Below are 11,078 nucleotides of genomic sequence, written 5' to 3'. Positions count from 1 at the left end.
AACTGTCACCGAAAACAGTTTGATAATCGGAGAGAGGCCCTCCCAGGCATGGAAAGGTGAAATTTCCCAAAGGAAAAAAAAAAAAGAAGGTGAAGAAAAAGAAAAAAAAAAAAGAGATGAGATCACTTTATGAAACTTACATGGACACTTGCTAATATGTACCCCATTGTGTAAAAATGCTGGAGGTGCAAATGTTTCATGTGTGTTGTGAAAAGGAGAGCCAGCACTTTCTGTCACACGTGACAAGCTAGTACAATGTGCTGTATCTGGGGTCATTCTGAGCTATGGGAATGCAGTGTGGCTGGAGACAGGCTATGCATTAGGCAGCCTGGGATTTCATTTGTGCAACACAATGGGGGTTAAAGAGCTGGCTTGAAGCACGCAATCACTGAATTATAGGGGGGCTCTCCCACTCTACTGGGTTTACTGCTGCTACGTCACTCACACACAGATTTACTAGCAGTTCCAAAACTGTAATCAGTGCTATGAAAGTTCTTTTACTTCATTTCACAGCATTTCCAGGGTTTTAATTGAAATTAAATTGATCAAAAGTGACAAGTGTTTAAAACTTTTCTGACAAAGGTTTTCATTTTGTAACTAAATGTTTGATCTTAAAGCTGAACACACCAGTTAGCTTTTACTTAAAAGATAAGCCAGTTTAATCATTAAAAAGATTTAAATGAAAAGAAATCCCCCTTCATGGCCCCTTTTATCTTTTTTTTTCTTAGTACAAAAATGCTTATTATTTTGCACATATAAAATACAAGAGAATATCTAAAGAAATTCATAACAGAATATGTGTACAGCACAATATGTGGCATTATCGATCCATCTATACATTCCAGAAAAGTGGATAGAATAGAAGAATAACTGCCCATGACACCACGAGTCTCTGAAGGACACACAGATTCAAAATCACATACAAACCACCTCACATAAGCCAAGGTAACGTCTTATGTCACACTGGTTAGAATAGCAAGCAAGGGAAGTGGGCACAGACATACTCAATACCACACATCTCCTGGTGATCCTAGGGATGGCTAGTGATGTATAAGCAGTGTGACAGGAGAAGCTAAGACAAAAGAAAACAAACAGGCACGAAGGGGGTGCAAAAAAAGAAGAGGGGGGCACCAAAGTAAATGGGACCACCAGAAGAGATGGGCATGGTTAAAGGCATAGAAGTGTATGATCAAGCCCACAAGATCTAAGATATTCCACCCAAGGAGACCATTTCTCCAGAAACTTTGAATGGGTATAATTAAGGGTAGCCATGAGCTTCTCTTAATCATGGTATCTATGAATCTCTGCTTGACTTCTTCAAACCTCAGGGTGGGCTATCGCTAGGTTCTAGCAATCATTTGTCTTGTAGCTAAGAAACAATGGTTGGACACTGGCAATTCGCTGTTTGTGAGATATGAAACTTTCCTGTTCAAAAGGGCCTCCCGGGATCACATGACAATGAAGTATGGACCTAATGACATTGTAAATGCAATTTCTAGACTTCCCACCAAATGTGAAACATAGTACCCCAGGAAGTGCAGCCTTGAAAACAGTGGGGAGGTACAGTAGGCAAATATTTAGATATTCTATCTGGTGTCAAGTACTATCTTATTACCATTTTGTAGGAATTCTACAAGGCTATCAATTTAAGGGAGCTTTTGGGTGTTTGTGCCCAAATACCATCCCAGTCTTACTGTTTAAGGCTGGTACCCAAATCACTCTTCCAATTAACCACGTACGGAAGTTTTGCAGATTGTCACAACGCATTGAGGTCTCAGTATATTAAACTCGCAGCTTTCATATCTTATAAGTAGGGTTGGGCTCGATGTTCGACTCGAACATCGGCAGTTCGTGTGTTCGGCAAAACTGTGCCTTGTGAGCCCTGATTGGCTGAAGCCTTGCACCTGACCACAGGTCAGGTGCAAGACTTTGCCCAATCGGGGCACAGAGAGCCAATGAGAGCACGGGGGTGTTCGGCTCATCACACTTACAAGCACCTACTCTCAAGCACAGTAAGAAAGCATGGTACATCTGTCTTTCCATGAATTAAAGAACCCAAAAATTGCCTAATTTGCCAATACTGGAAGATCTCCGAGTCTGGAATTTTCCAGGCTCTCTCAAGGCTAGGAAACAATTTCATTTATCTAAAATAAATCAATTGTGTGCAAATTTAGGTGCATGAGGTGCCTACTTTCTAAAGGCAGGGGGTTCTTTGTAGGTAGGACTAAATAAAGGGGAGTGCAAGATCCCAGTCATCAGGAAATGTGGGGAAACCAGACCGCCCAAAAACGTAACCGCATTTACTCAAAGAGTGACGCAAGGTGGGGTCTTGAACAGGAAGACGGTGTTGAGGCAGAAGCTGAATTAAATTGTAAAAGGGAATGAGAGAGGTGTCAACTATAGTCAAACAGGCCCATAGGGGTATTTAGATGTGTGAAACAAGGTTGAGGGGGCTATGTGTGGTGCGATATAGCATTTTGTCAGGTTAGGGACACCCAGAGCACCTAAGAGCTTAGGCTATATTAAATAGCAGACAATATCCAGGGTCTTGTCGGACCCCAGATACATTTTAAGAGTTTACGCTGTTCTCTGCAAAGGATATGGCTGGGTACCATGACAGATAAGGTATGGAAGTGGTACAATAGTGTTAGTAAGTACATCTTGATGGCATTGATCCCACCAAACCAAGAGATGGGCAGCGGTTTCCATTCTTCCAGGAGCGGAGACAGGTCTCTAAAGAGGGTAGGATAGTTTGCTCCATAAAGAGAACAATAGTGCAGTGCAGTCAGTAGTAGTGCAGTGAGGTGAATACCCAATTAGGCCAGCCTGGAGGACCATCGGTTAGCCTGAACAGCTGACAGGGTGCACAGATCCAAGGAAACATTTAGGGCCTTTGATTTTGCCTCACTGACATGCAGGCTGAAGATTTGGGCAAATGCAGAGAGGCAAAGATATATATGTGGGGTGGAGAGGTATAGCAAGATATGTTCAAACAGCAATAATTTATGCTGGTTGCCTGCTCCTTCAACACCTCTTATGTCATGGTGGGACCTAATTGCGATTGTGAGGGGCTCCAGAGAAAGAATGAAAAGTAGTTCTCCTGCCTAGTTCCCCAGTGGATTTCAAAGGTATCAGAGAAAAAGTTGCTTTAGCGGACACTTGACATGGAACTTAGATCCAACAAAGGAATTGTTTTTGAAAACCCTACTCACAGAGCGCCAAATATTGCCATGACAGAGTGTTAAATGCTTTCCTTACAGCTAAAGATGATAACAGCATAGTGCTTGGCCAGTATGAATGCGTTGAATGATACGCCAAATGTTGTCTCCTGTCTGGCAATTAGGGGCAAAGCCCACCACCCACTCCTTCTGGATGCTATTTTCCTTCCCGTCTTGCTGACCTTTTTTTTTATTTTTTTTTAACTTTCTTGGTCTGTAATATATTTGGTCCAGTCACATATTAAAGCCAGTGGGTCAACCTCAAAGCAAGGCAACTAGCATTTCCAAGAGAGTTTTTTGTCTTGACAGTTTTACTTCAATCTGCAGGACAACTCTGGCTGTGACCTAGGGCAGGACACGGCCACCAGCATATTATGTTGCTGACCATTGGTAATGCATTGCTGTGTATAATAAAAGTTACCAGGCCAACACCCTGCCTGCCAGAGTAAACCAATTTTGCTTATACCAGCTGTCCCTACACAGGATGATGCAATTGTACTGAGGGAATTGTGTGCTGTGTACTCATACATCTGTACACATAGAACCACACTGCTAGCAGAATAGAATGACAGGTTTTCTTCTTCTCGTTGTCAGTTCTAATTATGAATTATTATCATGCAGCTATGATGTCTGATGATGTAATGTTTGTGCGATACTAAGGCTCACCAGTTAATTTGGTTAGGAGCTGAACCACAGAAGGCAGTTTGTCTAGAGAGCAATGGTATCCCTTCTATTTCTGTTCTGCTGGCATTTAAACATTTTGGATTTATTCTCACTTTCATTTCCAGTGGCATTGGTGATCAGGGAAATTAGGAAGGCTGAATTTACCTAACAGGCCACAGTCAGCAACACAGCCCGACAGTTGGTTTTAACCCCATTCAAATCCAAATCATGAAACTGAATGATTCAACATGTTTGGTGCTGGAATTTTGAAGTCACAGTTGTATTCATTCATACTTCGTTACCAACCTGCTCCAGTATCAGATAAGGGGTCTAGTTTTTTTTAATGCATTTATATAACACCCCATGATAGAGGGACAACTTTCAGCACAATGTATTTAGGCAATAGACACACTCCTGCCATACCTTCAGTTATGCATTAAGAATTTATATACCAAGAATGATTGGTTAAACCCAGAATGTTTTTTTTCACCATGATTTTTCCTTTACGCTGGCTTATCAAAATAGCAAACAAGATAATTAAGAGATAAGATACTGATTTACTGTAGAAGAAAGCTGGCCATACACTGGTAGATTTCTGAACACTCTTTACTACCCGATTATTCCATCAGACACTGTTAGAATTTTGTTTGTTCGAGAAAAATTTCCATCCTCCTTCCTTTTTCTTCGCCGCGGTTGAAATCAAACGTAAATTTGACCCCCATCAACTAATAGAAAGTCGAACGAATATTTTTTCTTATGAAAGTTCTTTTGAAAATCTTAGCACTGTATGGCCAGCTTTAACACTTTTGGTTAGGGATGTACCGACACAGATACTATTATTGTTATCAGTGCTGATACCGAGCATTTGGGCAAGCAAATGCTCCGATACTTCCCACTGATACCAGAACTTCCAGTCAGAGGCAAATTTCCCTCTGACCGGCAGTGCCGGGAGGGAGCATGGAGCCAGCTTCCTGGCCAATCAGGAAGCTGGCTTCACTTGTTGCTAGGCAGCCTGGCGGCCAATCGGGAAGTGAAGCCTGCGTTCGATAGAACACTGGCTTCCCAGGAAATCCAGGCCCACGGATGCCAGTATCAGTATTGGCGAGTAACGAAAAAAAATAAAATAATCAGTACTCATACTCAATACAGAAAAAAAACGGTTTTGTGCATCCCTACTTTTGGTAGTTAGAACATTTTTTTTTTTTTTTTTAGATAATTGTTCATCAGACCAAAAAGAGGGAAAACTGAGGAGGAAACCGGGACAGGGGGATTCGGTTCCAAATTAGGGACTTTTTGTGTCAATTACCAATAGTGAAGACATCTGAATTCGTAGAACAAATTAGGGGTTTGAGGTGTCCATACAGGAAATTACTTACTCCTAATGCTTCACACAATCCAATCTGGAGGAACTCATCTTCTTGCTATTGAGTAAGTCCACTGATTGGGCAGAATGAGTTAAGAATGACGGCTGCCCAAACTGCTTACATTTGAATTTAAAAGAAAATATACCGTATAATCCATATAATTTTAAAGTATATGTAAACAAGATGTTAAAGTGAACCTGTGCCCAATTAGGCATAATAAAGTGTTCACATATTCCGAAAAAGCAATACAGACACCCATTTCCTTTTGTAGCTATAGGCATTGTGGAAAAACTCATCTTCAAAGTGCACAACAGAGGCACTAAAATGTTAGCTCTTTTCCTATAACTTTCTAATGCAGCGGATTCCTTGCAGCCCGACAGTTTTCTGATGTAAACACAGCAGGGGTTTCTGAACTGTTAGAAACTGATTGAAACCTAACTTAGTCTTTGTTGTGATCTTTAAGAATTAATTACTTCACAATACATGCAGCTAAAGAATTCAATGATGGCTTCTTATATAAACAATTCAATAGCCATAGTAAGCACAGGTGTACTTTAAATGTAATTGGATTTCCAGCAGTCATGCTAAACCAGGGCAGCTGATGTGCCTGTGTAGGTAGTGGTGCAGATGCATTTTAACCCCTTCATGACTGAGGCCCTTTTTTCATTTGTTGCACCCATGTTATATTCCACATTTTAGGCCTGAAAATGACATAAAACCCCCCAACATTATATATTTTCTGAATGCCAAGACCCTATAGAATAAAATGGTGGTAGTTGAAAATGTCATTGCATAGTTCACTTTTTTCAACTTTTCTTTTTAGAGCCGCATCTACTGCCAGTCAGCCGACCATGATCCTCCCCCAATCCTTCCAGAACTCCCTGCATGCCTCTAAATGTTGGGGTGCCCAGTATGTACTGTATGAGGGGTCTTCCAGTTCTAAGATCAGAGCCCTGTTACACCTTCAGCATCCCACCTATGCAATGTACCATTCCTACAATACAGAGGCGTGCATTTTGGGGTTGTGTCATGGTCAGTCTGAATTTGGAGATGTAAGCTTTGGTATCCATGAAAGCAAAATGACAATTCTGTTTTTGTTTTAAATCCTTTTATTTTGCCATATATTTTAGGTAAATTACAGAACTAATCACAAATTATCTAACCTCATTTATTGGCAGTTACCTTAACGTAGAGATCAGACCCATTACTGTGTTTCAATTTATGTATATTTTGGGGAATATTAAATATAGATATAATAGAATATACTATAGAATATTTCTTATTCACCAACTTGCAGTGGATCATTGTCCACAAACCCTTTCTTCAGTTGATCTAAAATATAATGTAGGTTATCTGGATCTTTTGTCAGTTCATGTAAAAGGTCAGCCGTCTGCCCCAGATTGTTACAGAATTTCAGTGGGACTAAATTTCTGACCGATTCTTCTTAATATGGAACCTTGAAGACAATCCATGGTTGCATTAACCCGGTGTTTCAATCATTGTCATGTTGTGGCCTTCTTTTGCAGCAGTTATGTTGTAGAACTTGGAGTTCATTGCTCCCTTCGTAGCTGTAAACTGCTGAAGCCCCAAGAAAGCAAAGCAGCTTCACATAATGCAGTTTTCTCCACTAAGATGAATCAGTGGAATTTATTTTGGCATGCAGTTTATTTTGTGGTCTCCAGAAGCAACTCATCAGAGGTCTGTGAATTGTCTCATGTATCCAGGTCTAGTTATTCACATTCAATGGGGCGTGTTATGCAAGGTTGAAGGATGTTTTGCTACTCACCAAGTAGCCGCTTCAACTCTAATGAGCGTCAGGAACATAACTCAGCATTTAAAACGATGCAATTTACACACCGTAGTAATGCTGTACCAATTATCAAATTCACTAGTTTGTTTAATCTGAATAGAATACTGCTCCAGTAGTGCAGTGCAACATCCAGCTGTCCTAGAAGCAAACCTTTAAACCATTTTAAATATTCAAAACTAAAAATCCTGGCTAAGAGAAGATTCATTCAGGATGTATTGCCCCATTTAGTCCAGGAGAACATTATGGAGAGGAATATTTACCTTCTCTTTGGTCCTGTGGCAGCCAAGAATGTGGACAGCCCTTGACGTCAAGTACAACGCAGGACCTAGTTCTGCACAGTACATCATGATGACGGCAAGATGGATAAATACATGATCAGATGAAAGAAATGGCTTTGTGGGATAGTTGTAATTATCAGTCCATTGCAGAGAGAGCACATGCGACAGTGGAGTAAACAATTGTCTCTTACTTACCCTAGCCCAAACAAGCATTAACCCTTGGGGGGGAGAACTTATGTAATTTGAAAGACGGGAGTTCACATTAAAGGAGAACTATGAGGGGAGTGCTTTTCACTCCCCTCATAGTTCTAGCCGACCTGTGACAATGAGACTGTCACAGGTCGGCTCAGTAGATCGGGAGGTGAGCGAACACATACCGGGTTCGCTCGCCTCTCGATCCTGTCACGGCTCTCTGCCGTGACAGGGGAGGGGCTGGATTCCCCTGCCAGCGCTGACTGGCGGAACGGACGGGGGAGGGTATGCCTCTAGATAGGCAGAGCCAGCTGTCAGTCACGCAGCTGGGCGGATCCAGACATAATTGTCTGGGATCTGCTTCAGCTGCGGTGTCTTGGTATACTGCGAGCAGCAGCTTGTGGTATACTGAGTCTAGGGTGACGGGAGGACGCTAGTTTGTGTCCTCTCGTTACCCTAAGCAGAACTATGGGGAAAGCCTTAACCCCATAGTTTTCCTTTAAAGGGCTTATTCACACCACAGCATTGCATATAATGTACGTTTTTTTAATCTCCTGGCAACACACGCTATTGTGGTACCATACACTATAGTGCAACGCACACCCAACAAGAGGTGCATTGGTATGCCGTTCAGAATAAGTAGAACGCAAAAGTGCGCCTAGCATGTGGTGCATTGCGCTGTGATAGCATGCACTAAGCGCACAAATACTGCACCTCTAGCGCAATGCTATGATGTGAATAGGGCCCTAAAATCACCAATGTAGCCTGAACTTGATCACAAAGCACCTTCTCAGTTGAACCTTATGAACGGCTGGTCAATTGTGTTTTGGTTTTCGTTGGTCAATCATGTTTTGGCTTTTGTTTGTCAATACCAAATATAATTCTAGCCTACTAGCAAGCGTCCGTGTGCGAAGAACTAAAAAAGGACTCTAGGGGTCTGTGTGGCAATTGTGTTTTATGCTTTGCAAGGATAAATCTTACCAACACTTAAATTTCAAAGGAATTTATTTCAATGAAAAGACCAAAATGTGCAATACTAAATACATTACTAAAATGTAAAAAAGGCAAAAAACAAAAGCAGAAACATCTGGACACATATACACACACATACACAATAAAAAATGTCAGTAAAGTGTTTGTAAAGGGAAGGGAGTTTAAAATGAATCACCATATCTGGCACATTAGGTTATAACAAAACCCACACAAAAGTGTAAAAACGATACAATAACAAGGCAAAACACACACCACACACACACAGGTAAATAAAAACAAATACCAGGTCTGGTTTTATCATGAAGATTTCACATTCTAGTGAATATTTTTTTGTTACATCCACCTTTCTGCACTCATCTGAAAAAATAAGATTTTCTTACGGCAGCAAAATAAATGACTCATAGAAGAGTGACCACAGAAAAAGACCATGTGGTTTATCATTTGTTTCAAGGGAGACCCCCCCCCCCCCTTTTTTTTTGTCCCAAGTATTTGTAAACTAAATTGATTGACAGTAACTTTTTTTCTAATACTTATTGCAATTTAAGGCCCATTACAATTATTTTTGCCTGATTTTAATAAAATGAGATCCGATTGGCTGCTATGAATTACTGCAATTTTTACACCATTTCTCTTTTTACGTATTAACTCACGTTGGATACAATGAATACTTTGAAATTCTCTAAAGCATATTGGAGCAATGCAAGTAATTTATGCTACTTATTACAGTTAAGCACATCACTCTCCTGTCTTACAACATGAATTAACAGAAAGGTGGAGTAACAATCTAGGTTTCTTGTACACGGGCATGAAACCTATGCAGCTTGGTGCCTTGTACGCCCAATTCCTTTTTGAATAATAATAGAATGGGGAAGGTTTTGAACATTTGTCCATTTTTTACCATCTGTGACTCCATTGTGGAGATTTAACCACTTCAAGACCAGGTGTTTAGACCCCCTTCCTGGCCAGGCCATTTTTCAGTGTTCAGCGCTGCGATACTTTGACTGACGTTTATTCCGTCATGCAACGCTGTACTGAAATGAATTTTATACCATTTTTTGGGGACAGATAGGGCGTTATTTCGGTGGTATTTAATCACCACTGGGGTTTTTATTTTTTTATTATAATTAGGAAAAATTACAGAAAATTTTGATGTATTTGTAATTTTTATCCCTGTGACACCAGGACAAGAAGTGAAGGAATGGAAGTCGTCTTGACATTTAAGTAGGGTATACATTGTTAGAATTTCGTACAAAATCCATTTCGGAATGTGCATTTGACTTTCTAATAGTTGATGTTCAAATCGACGATCAGTTTTGACCACAGCGGTGGAAAATATTTCTCAATAAAATGAAATTCTACCAGTGAATGTGGTCTTCGTGCGTTAAACTCCATTCATTCCAAAATCAAATGAAATTTAGAATGACATTTATTAAGTGTCTGATGGCATTAAACATTCAACATTTTTTGTACATTCATTCAAAAATCTACCAGTGAATACCCTACTTAAGGCACAGACAGCAATAAAAACCTCACATTAACACAGGCTCTTAACAGCACAACCATAATGTAGCGTCATCTGTGTGTCATCCCAGAGCTGGCTAGTGCTGGGTATTGGACAACCTCGTTTCCCCACAAATGGTGGACCTGCTAGATGTCAAAGGGGCCAGTGGTAGAACCTAACCACAGCCATATGGCAGTTTTCTTTAGGGCCCATTCATACTAGGGCTGTGTGTTAGCTTGTTACCGTATGCTGTGCATTTACTTGTGTTGTGCTAAGGGAGCCCATTCATTTCAAATAGCTGCCATTCAAAATAAATTGCACCATATTACACAAACATGAAGTACAACTCTGCAAGAGTGTGAACGGGCCCTAGTACTGTTTTGCATTTTATAAATGTGATTTGTGCATCTGAAGCAAGCAAAGCCACTCATTTTGGCAAGTGTGTGTGTGTGTGTGTGTGTGTGTGTGTGTGGGGCATGAAAAAAGGAAGGAAAACGTCACGTGACCTGTTTTACTGTCCGAGTGTTTGCTGCAGCATGATGCACAGACATCAGAGGCTTCACACTGCACTCAGCAATTCTATAAATAAAAGGTTAAATGCAGGGTCAGTGAGGAGTTGCTGAAGGTAAAAAGAAGAGAATTTTCCCCAAAGTGTCGAGCTGCATGGGTTTGATACCCCAAATTCAAGCTAAATAACAGACCTGTAAACTTCTCTTCAGGCACCAAACTATATATATGCCCTTGTTTTAACCAGTTGACATCCGCGGTGTTAAACCCCCTTCCCATCCAGGCCATTTTTCAGTATTCAGCGCTGCGGTACTTTGACTGACATTTATTCCGTCATGCAGCGCTGTACTGAAATGAATTTTATACCCTTTTTTGGGGACAGATAGAGCTTTCTTTTGGTGGTATTTATTCACCACTGGGGGTTTTATTTTTTTTACTATATTAAGGAAAAATTACCGAAATTTAAAAAAAAAAACAGTTTCCCCTATATTAAATGATAAAACATTTATTATTACCCAATTTTTTGGTAAAATATAAAAGATGGGGTCACGT

Source organism: Nanorana parkeri, unplaced genomic scaffold (assembly GCF_000935625.1).
Source record: "Nanorana parkeri isolate BGI_ZX_2015 unplaced genomic scaffold, ASM93562v1 scaffold1256, whole genome shotgun sequence".
NCBI lineage: Eukaryota > Metazoa > Chordata > Amphibia > Anura > Dicroglossidae > Nanorana > Nanorana parkeri.
The sequence above is the reverse complement of the archived record's forward strand: the minus strand, read 5'-3'. Positions refer to the sequence as shown.